Below are 18040 nucleotides of genomic sequence, written 5' to 3' on the forward strand. Positions count from 1 at the left end.
ATGTCTGGTTATTAAAGATAGGCAGTAGCTGCATTAGACTGTTTCATTGTCAGTTATTTTGATGGACAGGGTCCTAAAAATATTGTCATAATATATATGTGTTTGATTGTATAAATGACAGTTAGACATAGGCTTACCATATGTAAAGTCTGTCATTTAAATCCAATAATGTTTTGAAAATAAATCGGCACATTTCTGCATTTTTTTTACATTGGAAATGTTCTACTGAAGCTTCTGAACAAAGCTTTGAATGTCTGTAAATAATCTTAGAGGTGCAGCCTTCAGTGCGGCTGCTGTTGCTGTTTTTGAAAGGCTGAATGCCAATAAAGGGATAAAAAAGGTATAAAGCACAATATATTGTTGGTTTTACAATTAACGAGAACTGTGAAGCTCACTGTGTGTGTGTGTGTGTGTGTGTGTGTGTGTGTGTGTGTGTGTGCGTGCGTGCGTGCGTGCGTGCGTGCGTGCGTGCGTGCGTGCGTGCGTGTGTGTGTGTGTGTGGTGTGTTTCTTTCTTTCTTTATTATACAAACAAGTTCTGATTTTGCATTTAAAAGGGCATGGAGAGAAAAGAGAGACCTTTTCATGTCAACACTCAGTGAGCAGAGTATGACATTTGTGTTCTAATTGGTCAAAATGCCGGACCCTCTTTAGATTATTATGTCATTGTTAAAGGAGGCCTATTCTAATTGACAGGTTCATATTTGTATTGTATCCCTCTACTGTGACATGTTTCCATGCTTTAATGTTCAAACAGCTCTTTAATTTTCTCATACTGCCTGTGCTGCAGCACCTCTTTTCACCCTCTGTCTGAAACCAGAGCCCAGTATGCTCTGATTGGTTAGCTGGCCGGCTCTGTGGTGATTGATTGGACAACAGCTTAGAGATGTCCTGCACTTAGCATATCACGTACAATGTGTTGGAGCACTAGCCGATAGAGGTGTAAGTGTGACATGGTGATGTCATTATGTAAAATAAGTAAACAAAGGACTACAATGGAGGCGTTTCAGGCGGGGGGGGGGGGGGGGGGGGGAACTCCCTCTGGAGTGAACTTGGATTTGAGCCTTTTCAGACCATTTACATGCACAAAAACCTATATAACACACTACAGGAAAGAGAAAACTAAGAAGAGCACGATTTGGCAACCTCTACTTCAGTATTAATCCTTATAAGAAAATAAGCAACTTGGTATACTTCTACAATGTAGATGTTGTGTGTGTTTTCAAAACCGTGCTCGAATAACTTGTGCACATGTGTATTATGAAAGATCTGTGCCCTGTAACAAGTCAACACCCAGAAGAGTAAACGGGACTTACTGGCTACTTCCAGGGACGCGTTGTGACTGATGGCCTGGCCCAGATAGTTTCGGGCCACGCACACGTAGCTGCCGTCATCGGGCTTACTCCGTCGCCCGTGGATGATACGCAGGAAGAAGAGGGAGCCACTGGGCAGCAGCATACGATGGGAGCGGGGGTTGTCGCGGTCCGTCTCAACGCGCTCGCCGTCTTTGTACCATTCCACCGTGGGGGTCGGGCGGCCCTCGGCCTTACAGTTGAGAGTGGCTGGTTCCCCTTTGGACACAATGAGGTCAGAGGGGTGCTCCACAATGCGGGGAGGGAAGTCTTCCTGGCGAAGACGAGACCCTAGAGGGTGCAAATAAGACAAAAGCAAAAGAGATAATTAGTTCTATGTTTTCACTTTACTGCCAAATTAGGTTTTTGAAACAGCATTTATCAAAACACGACAAAGACCCATAGGAAAAATCATCATATTATCCTCCCATGCAATAAAGACTAGTACTAATCAAAACAGCAGCAGCTCTAAAGGAATTAGACACGGCATGTTATTATTGCTGTGCAAGTGCCATGTAGTAACATTAATCCAGTTTGACAATGTAATTACCAAACAATCGGAAGTCCCTCATAAAATGTTTTGCTTTTGTTTCAGCAGTTGGAACCCCGTGAGCCATTGTAAATTAAAAAAACAGTGCTGACGTGTGAAATCCTCGGGAAGTTATATCTTTCAAAACATGTCTCGCCCTAAAACATGTATTTGAACAAACATATCAATATGCAGTTTCAGAGAAAAGCTTCAAGGGTGGATTATAATTGGATTACGGTTTTATCTGAGGCTCCACCGACAAAATATGTGGGTGGCATTTGTTTTATTCATTTAAATGTTCACTAGTGTCGGAAACTCCTACTAAGGGTTTGAATACAAGAAGTCCACAAATATATTATGATTTTTGCCAACGCTCTCTTTTCTATATGGTTCTATTTCTCATGAAATATCTTTTAAAAATCGACTCATTCCCAATAGTCAGTCATGTTACATTAATATCTTCTAATCTGTCTTGATACATATACGTTTACATACGTGTATTCTGTATATGGCATATATTTTTGTATAATTGTATTCATAATGTGAACATTGCACATCCCATACACATATTGTCGTATATTTTCATAGTATTTTTTTATAGTATTTTTTTATATATATGAAATGCATTTCTTTAGTTTTTTTCCCAACACATTAATACACCAAAGCAATGTCATGTATGTGAACGCTTTCTTTGCATTAACAGGATTCTGACATGGAACATGTAATCATAGCCTTTATGTAGCTGTTTCTTTCCCATAGTACTGGTATTTTAAGCAACAGAGAAAAGATACCTTTCCTCAACAGGAGCCATTACTCCCTATCCTCTTATCTTACTGGAGTATACATTTATTTATGGTTTGAATTTACCATTTGGAGCCACTTTGTCAACAGTCTCTGAAATTCTTAAACCTGCTATAGAAATACGAATCAATACCTCCATCCCTGCCTACACTAACAACCACAAAATCACCTCTCATGCCTTATAAACTGCTGAGATGTCAATCACGCTGGTCTTCTGAAAGAAACTGTGCAGCAATGAGTCCCTTTGAGCCAGCGGACAAAGCAAACCTCCCTAATGAGATCCAGGTACACAACTCCAATGCACATCTTACATTCCTTCCATCTCTTTCCAATCCCCCAACACAGAAAATCCAGCCCACCTACAACCCTGTCCACACACTCACTCATTTTCTCCCATTTTTTTCTCCGGTATTGTGTAAATATGTAAAACCCTAGAGTAGATTCCACAAAACAAGCTACATGAGTTACTATTTGTTAAATCTAGATCCAATTTAAATGAATTAGTCCTACAGCCAAAATGGGATTGGGTTTCGAACAGCAAACAACCCAAAAAGTAGAGAAGAGGATAAAGAGAATGTGGCATTAATGTAATTGACTGCTATCTCACACAGCCTCCAGTAGGTCAGGCTTTAATGTGCCGATGGCCCTGTAAAGCACATAATCGCCACCGTGCACGAAAGTGATGAGCTCCTACGCTCCCGCTGCAACCAATAAATCCCACACAGACAAGTGTTTACCCGGATAGATAACACCTCACACATTGTGGAAGGGGTGAGAATTTGATCCGCTGGTGACATGTTGTACGCAAAGCATTATTAAATAAAATATTATTCAAGAGGTGGAGGACAACCCTCTCACTTCAGCCAAAAGTGTTTAATAGGTGTGTGGGCATAGCATAAAACACTGAAAAGGTATGACAAAAGCATTACCTGCATTGTAGCATTGTCAATAAATGGACTGCTGAGATAAGGCCTTACTATTAAAATCAATGTAGTTACAATGTGTTCCTTCCATTTGCTTCCTTTGTCTGCCTTTCCTTTAATGCTGCCATGAATTAAATCCAGCTAAAAGGACAAGTGCCAAGATGTTGTTGTGTACAGGCAGGTAATTACAAACCTACAAATCCTACTCAGAAACGCCCACACCATTTTATTTTTAAACAAAAGCACCAACAGGAGTTTATATATTGGTCAAATTTGAGATGTTGTGTCAGGCAAAAACACGAGGAAATATAAATCAGACCTTATCAGGAAAGTTCACACAACGTACATTCATTCCCATTTACCCGTAGCATACATAGCTATGCAGTTGGGTATTTATTTGGCATATTTGATTGAAGTTATCTATCTGAGAAGTCTAAATCTCTGCTCTGTACAGCAAGCTTATATTCGTGTTAATGTTAACATGCTGATAATAAGCCAGACATTATTATCGTAATGTAATATCTAGTAAATAGCACAAAAAAGATTTTGCAAATGTTTCGTAGTTGACACAATTTGGCCCTAAAGTCAGACTCAAACAAACTATTAAGAGTCATATTTGGAAACCAACATCACTGAATTACCACAATGACATTTTCACGATTTTTTTCATACAAAATGCGAAATTATGCAAATGTGGTGAAATGAATCTTTAACAGCACTATCTATAAGAGTATACCAGAACAAAGTTATTATCTGCAATACTAAGACCTATGATATGTTATTTAGATATTGGCCCCCATGATGTATGTCAGGGCTAAAAAATAAGCATTGCCTACTTGCCCACAAATACAATGAGTAATAATAGGGTACATCGCTCTAGTAGCTGTGACAAAAAAATGCATGAATATTTCATTCAAGCACAATTGAACATGGTTTGGATATTTAAACCCATAACAGAAGAATACAAACAAGGTGGGCACTGTTTGCCTACGCTTCCTAATTGTGTTGGGCTGATGCCGTCCATTCAGCTCCCTAAGCCCCCTGGCATAGCAGAAAGGCAATAGCAGCCCCCCACAAGTGCCCCCCCACCCAGAAGACTAGGCTTTATCTGCAAAGGGCCAGCAGCCAGCACAATCATTATGCAAAAACATGCACACAGATGCACAATGAAGTACATACATACACACCAAAGGTCATTTGTAGCACCTGTGCCGTCACAACTATGTATTTTTCTGTCAGTCATGCCTCAGGCAGTTTTGTTGGTTTATGAAAATCTAGAGACAGACGGAGAATGAAGCCAACAAACATAAAAGCAAGGAGCATGTCTGTGTAGTCTTGTCTCAGTCAGTGTGAAATAAGGTGGGTAGAGAGTCTTTATTCTCTTCAACAGTGCATCTCTCCATAGAATCAACTGAAATGTGCAAGAAAATATGTTGGAATAACAAGCTAGGTATTTTGTATTTTATTCAAGTAGGTTCTGTGAATATGTGAGTTTGAACAGAAGGCATGGTGGGATCAATTCTAGAAAGAAAGGAGGAGGAAATGATGCACGCTGAGAATCTAATAACACAATGTGACAAATATGAGTGTAATTTACTCCAACGTTGGTGGTCTTGGACCGACCTCCCCTAGTGTCATTTACAGTACTGTGTCGTATATATTTATAATGCATGAAAGGAGGCTATGCCTACTTGGAACCAAACCAAATAAATATACAAAGAAAATATCCAGTATCACAATCAAATTAGCATCAATTAGGTCAAGCTAGCTGGCAGCTTAGTATGAAAAATGATCCTTTCCAAAAGGTAAAACACCTCAGAGAGCCAGACAGACACATGGACACCCACCGTGATACACATGTTAAAGATGCACCACTTACTTCCCTTTTTGAAGAATTTTCTCTTCATGCTTTCCAAAATAAAGTATGAGAGGAGCAAATTGTGACATTTATGAATGTATAATTCAGTCACCCTTTAGTGCAGCAGCTGACAGCTATGTGGCACTATCAGCTTGCTCAGTGACTCTGACACCAAGCCCAACAGAGGTAGAGTGGTGGAAAATGGTAAATCTCCACCAGAAGTAGTGTGGGATTACCTGTGCCCGAGTGACACTCTGGAAGAGCAGCACTCTAAGGCTTAACAGTGCAAAATAAATGGAACAGCCATGTCTTGTTAGGGAAATCCTTTTGTTTCAGCCTGTCAAAGTCATTGAGTTTTCTTTCTTTCTGACCCATGGGATAGAACACGGATCAGGCCACACTTTTAATGGCAGGACAGAGCTTTACAGAAGCTTCTGAGATCAAAGCAGTATTCTTACAAGTCAAATGACACCACGAGTTGGAACAGATAACTATCCAAGACCAGCCATCGAGAACAAAAGTATAGCGCCAGCCATTGAAGCAAATAACCTTAGTGGCCAAACGGTGGTACTACACCCCCGTTCTAATCCGTGACATCATATGAGCCAAGAAATACTTTTACCTATTGACTTACATTGGGAGAGAAGCGACTGCAAATCTAAACCTATGAATGACATGTATAGCTGTTCTTTAAATATCTCCATTCATTTGACTTGAGCCGAGAGCAGGTGATCAGAGGGGGTTCTTAAGGAAAACTTAAGTGTGCATGCTATGGGCAAAAGGCCCAAGATCATCCGTATACTTTTATAACCTACAATCATTGCAGCTTTATGGCTCCATGCACCACTGCGCAACTTTCATAGAAATGAATGGTCCTCGACCTCCAACGCTGTATTCAGTTATCTTTATACATCGAGCAAACCAATGGCCGACATCACAGTGACTACAAGCATTTCAGAAATTTGGTGTATGCAAGTATCAAAAAGAAACAAACTATGTGAGAGCTCAAGTCAATTACTGAAGTTATTTCATGTTTAATCAGTGGTCAGGGAGGAATAATGTTATTTTAATTAGACCATCCAGCAAGTGTTAAACAGATGTTGGGAATTTTCCAGTTTCCACTTCACTTAGACAAAATTAGCGGATTAAGTTAGACTGTATACTGCAGAATGAACTCTATGTCTGAAAAATACGTGAATGCTGTCAGCTTTCCATCCTAAAATAGACTTCACAGACCCAGACATCCGTCTGAGTCTGTGACACGCAGCATCAAAGTATTATTGTGACAAGTGGGTGATATTATGCAAGTGTTTGCCGTGCATCGCTGCACCACCTTTAGTATTTTAAGCACATCTGATTAGACAGAAATGTCAGCAACACATCCGACAAATCCTCTCTTCTAAGGCCAAGTTCTGCCGAATATGGATTCAGCGCTACATCAAAGGGAGACCTGTTTATCTACAAGCACACAAACGTGCAAAAGACAATCATGCACAGTAATACTTATTAAAAGTAAAATCCAGAAGAATACATCTAATTGTCTCTATGGTGAGGCATAAATAACTATAAATGATTATGCTAAGTGCTGTGACGCCGACAATTGAGGGGCCCGACCAAGCAAGGAGGCCAACCCAGTCTCACGGCATTTCGTGTTCACCAACACGATTTTTAATCTATTGATTCGTGTTCACCAACACGATTTGCCCCTTTTTTTCGTGTTGCACAGCACGATTTTAAAAGCAATGTATTTCTACTGCCTGCAGCACGTCTTTTTCTCCGGTCGGGTCGAGGAAGACCGGAAGCTGTGTGGTTCATAAAAACATGTTCTTACTCAATATCAAGCCACAATTATTGCTTTTATTTTAAATCGGATAATTTTGGACTTTTGTTGCCGTCTGTGAGGAAAATAAATGGGGCTCAGAGCCTCAGAATACTGAAATCTGTATTTTTAAATATTTGTTTCCTTCTAATTCGATATTCTTTTCAAAATAACACACTGTTATTTACTCACCAATAACACACAATTATCCTTGCTTTTATTTATTGGTTTAATTCCATAATCTCTGGCTTTTTTGGCGTCCGTCAGGAACTGAATTTCAAAATAAAAATAACCGGAAACAGACGTAGACCTATAAGGGACATTTTGAGCATCATTGCGATTGTCAACATTTCTGAGTTTAGGATGGCCGAAGACACTACACTACCCATAATCCCCAGCTATCGTTTAGAACTACAGTCCCCGTAAGGTTACGCAGAGCATCAAACAGCTGTGTGAAATGGAACGAAACCACGCCAGACTATCCAAAACTGGAATCGAACGCCCCCCCCAGAACTACACATGCTGGCTATTGTGTTTCGCAAAATGTTCTATGGGACGTCTCTACTGAACGTTTTCGTTTTTCCCACAATTAGAAGTTGCCAGTATTAAACACATTGGTGTTATCAAATGTAAAACATATAATTAATAAATGGGTGAAAATCGCTTGTGTCCATAATGCGCAGCATTAATACCCACATGACAGCTCATTGTTACTTTGTAATTCTACTCCACTACAATTCAGAGCTTAACCTGGTATTTTTACTCCACTGCATTTATTTGAGTTACTTTGAAGATTCTGATTAATTATGTGAAATATAAACAACCCTTAAATCAGACTTTAGTTACACCTGAGTAAAATTCAGGTAAGGTGATTGTCAAGTGCCAACAATCAGGAGAGATATTTGATAGTTGGTGCTTGAGAAGACTAAAAATGTATCTGCAATTGACATGAATGGAAACGAGTAATAAAGTATATTCATTACTCGTTATTCTCTACTAATAGTTCATTAAAGACTGTATATTATGGCTATTTTGCAAATCCCTTTCAAGATTTTCAAAGGTGTATTGACATATCATATACACAACTACGGTGTAGTTATGCAATGAATGAAACACTTGGGTCACAGGTTCCTCAACAGTGCATTACAAGACATCTATCAATATGTGTGTACCTCCACCATTAAACTGTCATATTCTGCACATTTCTTATTCTATCTACATACATAAGAGTATAATTCATATGTATAATATCAGTTAAAATAAGTGCTTCAACATAGTTAACATTGCAGGAAAGCAATATATTAGACGTTAAGTACTTTGTCAGGCTTAATATTTATCTGTAGATAGATACCCCCAAAGTGTTTTTCTTATTTAAAAGAAGACCTTAATCTGTTATTTAATGTTTAAATAAAGGTTAATTCGTTTTTCTGTTTTGCACCTCCTCCTATTAATATCTTTGTACATTCTGCACTAAACTGTTTTATTGTAGAGATCACTTATAGTATCTTCTTGATTTGTTATATTCTATATTTATACTTTCCCCCTATGAAAGTATGTACTCTTAATATTTTTAACAAATAAAACACAATAATTCAATAATGTGCTATAACCACTAGGCGGTGCACACAAGGTACACACAGCCATAATAACTTTGTATTATTAGTGTAGGACACTTTTGTTTTCTGAAAATGTGTAGTTTTATGCATGCTTTCACATAATGTTACAGCATATTGCTATACTATTTCAGATTCAGTATTTACATTCTTACATTCAAAGAAAATCAGTAATATCTTTAAAAACTACAGTCCTTTTATATCAGCTGTGCACCGTTATGGTGTAAATATAACCTATCTGTGAATTAGATCAAATGTAAAAGTCAGCCGAATTAGTGTTGATACTGCAAGGAGACGTATTGTGTGAAGAGAAATTGAAGATGTTGTTTAATTGTTGAATATATTTATGATCCACGTCAAGTATTCAGTTTCGGCGGCATTTTCTCAGTTTTTCCAAAGGTCTTCTGATCAGGGCTCTATAAATAAAGAACTACGGCAGATCTGTAATATACAATGCAGCCGAACCGTGTATTACAATGCCGTTATGTGATGACTTTCAAAGAGAAAAGCAAGAACACTCGGAATTAAGTATTATTTTATTCTTTTTAAATGTTTTCCGGATTTCATATCATATAAACTACAAATCCCAGCATGCATTGCGGCTAAAACATCCAATCAGCGATCTTAAAACCATATCTGAGGATCTTGGGTAATCGCTCGAAATGCCGACGTCTGTTTCCGGTTATTTTTATTTTGAAATTCAGTTCCTGATGGACGCCAAAAAAGCCTGAGATTATGGAATTCAACCAATACATAAAAGCAAGGATAATTGTGTGTTATTGGTGAGTAAATAACAGTGTGTTATTTTGAAAAGAATAACAAATACAAAATACAGATTTCAGTATCCTGAGGCTCTGAGCCCCATTTATTTTCCTCACAGACGGCAACAAAAGTCCGAAATTATACGATTTCAAATAAAAGCAATAACTGTGGCTTGATATTGAGTAAGAACATGTTTTTATGAACCACACAGCTTCCGGTCTTCCTCAACCCGACCGGAGAAAAAGACGTGCTGCAGGCAGTAGAAATACATTGCTTTTAAAATCGTGCTGTGCAACACGAAAAAAAGGGGCAAATCGTGTTGGTGAACACGAATCAATAGATTAAAAATCGTGTTGGTGAACACGAAATGCCGTGAGACTGGGTTGAGGAGGCAGAGGCAGAACGTCCAAAAATATAACCCGGTGTGGGCATTTATTAAATTCAAGCACAAGACACAGCCTCAATCTCGCTGTTCCCGTGAGCACAGTCACCAGCCACAAGGATCTCACACACCCCATAAAACAGGAAACACAGAGCCTAAACACCCACACTAATGAACCCAACAAGACACAGGTGAGGGGGAGGACTCGGAGACAACACCAGGTGAACATAATCAGGAGCAACAGAAAAGACGGGAGGGGGAACACTTTTCAAACACATACATTATAATTGAACAGCATAACACGGTGGTAACTCAATTGATGCAACTTTACATCATGACCTTTACACGCTAAAACATATCATTTGCACACAATGACTAATCTCAACCGCTGTCAATCTTACACAAAAAAACACTTTCGGCGCTCTCGCTATAACTCCCCTCTCGTTCCAGGTGGATTGATTGATTGATTGATTGAAAAGTTTATTAACAGCTTGTATATTGGGTACAGTACAGTACAGCTCAAAACATACAATTGTTAAGGGGATGCAGACCAGAGAAAGACTTTCGTCTTGTTTACATCAGGGTCCCCCATTTCCAATTCATCATGTCATTTAAGACATATAAGACATATTTGACATACAGATGGCTTATTTACAATTTACATACAGGTGGTTTTTTACATACAGATTGCTTATTTACAATTTTCATTTTAGATTTCGTTCTAATACATCCTAACCGGACATTTAAGACATACCAAGTCTACAGATATACAGTTAGTAACAGAGTCTAAAATGCGAGTATATACATAGATGGGGGGGGGGGGAAGCTGTCCATTGAACGACCGGTTGAGATTTGTACCATTACCGGGGCCAGTTTTGCAATGCTCTCCCCCGAAGGTGCTCTTTAAGAGAGGTTTTGAAGGTAAGTATAGTTTTACTTTCCTTTACAGTTGTGGGAAGAGCGTTCCACCTTGATGTGGCATAATTGCGAAAACGTGTATTCCCCCTTTTTTGTGCCATAATCTGGGTTTCACATGATTTGTGGAGATCCCTCTGGTGTTATGATCATGGTATTCCTTGACCTTTGGGAAGAATTTTGACATGTACATGGGTACCATAGAGGTGTAGTGGATCTTGTAGACCAGGCCCATTGCAAGTAGCTGTACTCTGTCGTCTACTCTAAGCCATCCTAGGTTGTCAAAGTGGGCAGAGGTGAGGTGGGTTCTAGATGAAAGGTCAAGCAGTAGTCTGACCAGTTTATTTTGCGATGTTTGAAGTTTTATTTTTAGCGCCTTGGAGGTGCTATGGTACCATGACGTGCAAGCATAGTCATAGTACCATTGAATGAGTGCTCCTGCCAGAGTTTTCAGGGTGTTTTTGTTTACCAGAGAGGAGATCCGGTATAGGAATCTAGTTCTTTGATTGACTTTTTTTATTACATTGGATGCCATTTTGTCACAGGAGAGGTTTGCCTCAAGAATAGATCCTAGGTATGTAATTTCCTTCTTACTTGTGACAATAATGTCGCCCACTGCAACTGAGAAGTCGTTGGATTTGCTGAGATTATGTTTCGAACCGAAGAGAATGGACTCTGTTTTACCCAGGTGTAATGATAATGTATTATCGGCGAGCCAGGTGCAGATTCTGCCGAGCTCGGAGCTGAGGGTTTTTTCAACCTGCAACCTGTTCCTGTCAGAGACCAGCAGGGCTGAGTCACATGGAACAAGTTGCAGTCACATGCTGATGACATGTCATTTACATAAATTAGGAACAGTAACGGACCTAATATGCTTCCTTGTGGAACACCACAGCTCACTGGGAGGGGGGGGGACAGAGTACCGTTTACCTCCACCATCTGTTCTCTCCCCTCCAGGTAGGATTGCATCCAGCTCACCGATAGTTTATCAAAACCAATTGCTTTTAGCTTGTCAATCAGAATAGGGTGATTGACAGTGTCGAAAGCCTTTTGTAGGTCCAGCATCACCATGCCGCAGTACTTGCCCTCGTCCACCTCTTGTTTGATGTGGTCTCTCAAATAAAGAAGGCATGTGTCAGTGGAGTGGGATGTTCTAAAGCCAGATTGAAATTCATAGATTAGTTTATTTTCCGCGAGGTACTTTTCGACCTGTTCATATACTATTTTTTCCATGACTTTCGAGATGGAGGTAAGTATAGAAACAGGGCGGTAGTTGCCTGGGTCCAATTTGCTGCCCTTTTTGTGCAGGGGGGTTACTCTTGCAATTTTGAAGTCTTTGGGTACTTTTCCCTGTTTTATGGAGAGGTTAATTATGTGAGCTATGACTGGTGAGATGGCGGTTGCTGTGTCTCTGAGGAATTTGCAGGGGATATTGTCGTGGCCAGTGGCCTTGTTAGGTTGGAGGGCGCTCAGTTTAATGAGTACCTCTGCTGTTGTTACCCTTGCTAGACTGAAATCATCTTTGCGTACCCCTAGGTTTTTGTAGTAGGTCATGATGTGATCTACTCCAAAAAGCCCTGAGTGGGAGGGTAATTTATTTACAAGAGTTGTGGCTATGTTTGTGAAAAAAAAATGTTCAAGTACTTGGCCACATCCAGTTTGTCTGTGATGAGCCTGTTATCTGTCTTTATGTTTAAGTTAGAAAATCTCGTTTTGAGTTTTTTACTGCAGCCAAGCTGGTTATTGAGTAATTTCCAAAGTTCACGGGGTTTATTTTTGTTTTTCCTCAGTTTTGACTGATGAAATTCTTTTGGCAGTTTTGATCATGGAGCTTACGTCATTTCTTAGTCTGTTTCTTTCAATTTTGAGTTCAGTCACGTGGGCCTGGAGTTCACTGCTCGTGCTTTTGGAAAGCATTGACTGACTTTTATGAAACTCAGAGCATTTTTTGTCTCTGGTTTTCATGGCGGTCAGTATGCCGGAGTGCATCCACGGCTCAGCGCGATGTTTTACCCTGGTTGTTCTTAGGGGGGGCCAAATCATTGAGTATTGCAGAGAATTTGTTTTTGAAACCAAGCCATGTTTCTTCAACTTGTGTACCACTGAGCTCATCTGACCAGTCCAGGCTCTCCAGTTCTAGGTTAAAGGCCTCGCTAGAGTAGTTTTTGAGGTCTCTAGATATGACTGTTTTGTGACAGCCGGCCCTTTGTTTTAGCTTTTTGCGGGTACAGAATATCATATAATGATCACTTAACCCACATGCTATAACCCCTTTATTGGAGATCCTGGACTTGTCAGAGGTCAGAATGAGATCAATGGTAGTTTGTGTTGTTTCACATACCCGGGTGGGTTGGGTGATTAGCTGGCTGAAGCCGTGCAGATCACAAATCCTACTGAAGGACTTGAAGACGGACGTGTCTTTACGTTGCATATCTGTGTTCCAGTCTCCAATAATAATTGTCTCTACATCCCCCACATCAGCCAAACACCCATCTAATGTATCATAAAAGTCACTCTGTTCCGGTGGTCTATAGATTGTCCCGACTATTACAGATTTAGCATTGTCAAAAATAATTTCAACCCACAGATTCAATATTTTCCTGATGCAGGTCAGTACGGTTTTTGAAATTGGTGTCTTTATGTATGTACATGCAGACACCACCTCCATTCTCGTTCCTGTCCCTTCTCACTACAAGATAATCTTCAATTTCAATCTCTGAATCTGTAATGGAATTGTCCAATTTGGTCTCAGAAAAGCATAATATGCTTGCCTTACCGTTCATGAATAGCTGCCTGAGTTCAGCCAGTTTGTGTCTCAGGCGGTTAGTGTTCAGATGAAAAATATGTAGTCCATTTTTGTTGCTTAAATGCACAATGTCGTCAGCTTGCAGATATTTGTCTTTGTCCGTTACAGCAACCGGCTTGTCGTGGTGGTGTGGGGTGGTGTGGTGTGGTGTGGGGTGATGGGGGGAGGGAGGCTCCGTTGTAGCTTTAGCCGTTGATATGCTAGCAGGGTGGCTAACAACATGGCGGATATGTGTTCCCTCGGATCTCGGTTCTCTTCCTCTCGTCACTGCCTCATGCGTGTCTGTCTGCCGAGGCGTCCCCGTGGGAATCTCGAAGTCTCCGTTTATTCCTTGGTCTCCGCTGTCTCCACGGTCTCTGTTGTCGTCGCGTAGTTGTTGTTGCAGCGGAAGAGATGCTAGTTCTGATGCTAATTGAGATGCTAGCTCCTCGAGCCTGCAGGACTGGCTTCTTGTCTGCACCGGGCCCGGATTCAGATGGATGTCTCCCGCTAACAATAAGACCAAGACGATCATACTTCTTCGGTCTAGTTTGCCTGACGGGGGTAAGTACTTTCGCGTCGGGTTTGCAGTTAATAATGCAATGAATGCTTGCACTTCCAAAAGCGAGGTGTTTCCTTTCCCAGCCGTTGAGAAGGGTAAAAGTCATTGTGGTTCATTTTTATCCCCGCTTTCATTACTCTCCTTCTCTAAGTGATGTTTGCCTCATTGATGAGTTGAGGTAGGAGTCCATAATCCATATTGTCAGGAGGATGAAATATGTAAAAAATCGTGAGGAATAACCGCCAAAGCCGGAGCTCTCGAAAATGCGACCACTCATAGTGAAACCGGATGTCCGAGGGCCCGACCAGCGTCTGCCAGACGACATTCCAATGTAATATGGTTTAATCATTTAATAAATACTACATCAATAAATAGTATAAAAATGTGCAAATATGCAATGTTTAACTGTAGGCTACTGTGCAAATCACGCTAATAAAGTGCAAACTGTTCACTAAAGTGCTGAGTGACAATTGTCCTGTGCAAACAAACCCACACGTGCAATAACCTTCGTCACAGTGCCCCATGCAAACTTTAACAATGAAGCATGATGTTAATTCAGGCAGAAAACTGAAGTCTGCTTTAAATTGGCTGGTTGGATCAGCTGTTAGCAATGTGCTTATTATATTTCTACATTTAAGGAATAGTGTGATATTTTGGGTAATACATACTTTGCTCTGTTGCCAAGAGTCAGATGAGAGGTTACCTTTCTTACTGTATGTCTGTTGGTTATATGAAGCCAGAGCAAATAAACTGTTAGCTAGCAGTGCTAAGAAAAAACCGTGTAGCATAAAACCCTCCTGTAAAACCACAACTTGTCATTTTGACAGTTTTCATATGAACAAGCAAGCTATAACAAGTTAATTGGTGAGCTTTAGAGGGGCTAGTGGGAGGACTTTTATTAGCTTTTGGAGGAACCAAGCTAGCTGTGTCCTGCCTTTCTGCTAAGCTAAGCTGCTGCTGCTACTGCTAGCTTTAGCTCCAATTTCATATTAAAGAGAGAGTATCTATCTTCTCAACAAACTCTCGGCAGGAGAGCTAATAAACATATTTCCCAAAACATTTACTTATTCCTTTAACAAAGACAAACAAAGGATCAACGGAAAATAAACAATTTGTGTTGCTCATCCCTTGGAGACACATATTCCAAACATACACACACCCTCAATCATTTGTAAAAGTAAAACATAGGGAACCAATAAATGCCAGACATTCTTTCTCAGGCTGTATAAACTACAATTAAGTGGAGCAGTTGAACACTGTCATTCACTCAAGTATGTGCGGGAAGGAATGTGAGTGTGTTAATGTCTGTGTGTGGCCAGGACAAAGGTGTCTGAAACCACACTCTCTCTTATGACACATTTCATCTTCTCAAATTGCATTTGTAAAGGTGATTTTAATCATATGGAGAGTTATAAAGAACTTTAATTACAAAATGTGTGAGTTTTTTTATTGAAACCTACTTAAAACACAATCCACAATGCAGCAGTCTGCGGGAAAGTTAAGGTCAAGAACAAGATAACACCTCCTACCTGCAGCAGCCAGATGTTAACGGGAAGATACGGACTGAGTGGGAAAGCACAACGACTGCTTTACACTCTAGGGATTAAGAATTCCTATTACAAGATGCAGAAAAAGATTTTGGAACGCACACAACTGATTTTTTTCAATATTATTTAATCCGTCAATTACTATTAAATGTCTGATAATAGTAAAAACAATCCTAGAAATCCAAAAATGTCCTCAAATAACAAATCTTGTCAGACTAAATACCCCAAATCAAATTATTGCTTTTATGTCTAATGTACAGTATCATCCAAATTGTTAAAGAATAATTGAATCCATCCTTAACCACCTTCTTCAACTCCTTATTAAGAATTGTGTGCAAATATTCATTTACGCATTATGCAATCAATCCCTTAACTGTTTTTATTTTATGTGTGTGTTTTTGGACTGTTGTGCAATAATACAATATGTGAAAATAAATCTACTAGATGCTTACAGGGAAAGGTACCAAGCAATACAAGCCCCCAGGGTTAGACCCAGACCAGAACATTGCTGGTACACGATAAACATCTGAGCCAACTAGGTCACCGGGACACTTTAACTGAAAAAAAATCATTCAGGCTGTCAATAACACACAAGCTGTGTGTCTACAAACTAAACACAAACAGTTGAGATCTTATTTCCTGCAGTTTGTAAGAATCCAAACCATATCATATTGATTCAGTTAATTGACATTACATTTGTTCAAACATGATTTGCTGATCAAGTGTGCATGACATCTTCCCAGCTATGCCAATACTGTAAACTGCTAATGCCCTGTAATGGAAATGAACAGTGCATTTACTTAAAGGTGGGGTAGGTAATTTTGGAGAAACCAGCTCGAGTGCGCTAGAATTTGAAAATACACAACCGAAAAAAATCTGCCACTTCCTTACAGAGCCCCTCCTCCAACACACACGAACGCGCACATGACCAATGAGGGCATGAGATAAGTTTGTGCACAGATGGAAGGCTGACAGGCAGGTAGGCCATCCAGTTATTTTAGCCAGGCCGGCTCAGATGATTGGTCGTGCTTTTTACAGTACTACGGCTTCCACAGATGACATTTTTTATGGATTTGTGACAAAGCACTTAAGATATCATTACTATCGGGATGTTAAGAGCATTCCATGGAATATAAGTGTATCTCGAGCCGGTTTCTCAAAACTTACCTACCCCCACTTGTAAGTACATGTTGAGGTACGTGTACTTTGCTTGAGTATTTTCAATTGTGTAATACTTGACTCCTCTATATTCATTTGACAATACAAGTTACTGTGCAGGTCATATTATTAATACAAATATAAATCACCTAAATAGACATCAGCTAGTTAAAGTTTGCTTTACCTTTACCAGCTCAAACATAAATGATAAGCACACAAACAAATAAAATGATTATTCCAAAACATACCATTCTGCTGAACGATTACTTTTCATTTGGTACTTTAGGTATATCGTTATGCTTATACTTTTGCACTTTTACTTAAGTTAAAACAATGATGCAAGACCTTTCCCTGTTACAGAGTATTTCTACACTGTGGTGTTAACTTAAGTAAGTACAATATCTGAGACTTCTTCCACCTCTGGTAAATCCCTATAGTGTCAGCATGTTTTCTATACTGATTATATATTGCTGTGAAAAATAGAGTTAAACTGAGCTGTATTTGTGATACAACTGGCTGGAAGGCCAGCAGCAGTCCTTCTGAGAGGCTTATCCTCACTCCAATTAAATGTTCAGTGGAAAGTAAACAGGCTGTGATAGGCCATTGATTCTCACTCAGGCAGCGCTTGAAAGCTTTCCAAGAGTAGGGGACAGACACTGGAGTGGAAAGGATGGTAGTTTGTTATGATAAAAGAGGAAACAATCCACTTTGGTTAATCATGCACAGACTGAGTGTAAATCTCTCTTCAGTTAGTCTACAGTGCATTGTTTAGTCAGTTAACCCGACTGCCTTCATTTCTACAAGCTTTACTTTATCATGTTTCCTTCATCTCCTCTGAGGCTTGAAGTTATCATTTAAAAGGTTTTTCGCTACACCAACCTACATTAATATTACATTAGCTGCATGCTGTGTCATTGCATGTCACAAGTGCATGTCTGCATGACCTACATTTATTCCGGGGTCTTAATTGCGCCCCTGGTAGTGGCAGGCCAGATGTGAAACAACTGCCGCACTGTGAAGGGAGAAACACTTTGC

General features: G+C 39.8%; 1 pseudogene; it reads right to left on the reverse strand.

Annotated features, from left to right (window-relative positions):
• The window catches only part of LOC117552955, a 162361-nt pseudogene that overhangs the window by 116538 nt on the left and 27783 nt on the right, over positions 1-18040 (reverse strand).

Source organism: Gymnodraco acuticeps, unplaced genomic scaffold, assembly GCF_902827175.1.
Source record: "Gymnodraco acuticeps unplaced genomic scaffold, fGymAcu1.1, whole genome shotgun sequence".
Lineage (NCBI taxonomy): Eukaryota > Metazoa > Chordata > Actinopteri > Perciformes > Bathydraconidae > Gymnodraco > Gymnodraco acuticeps.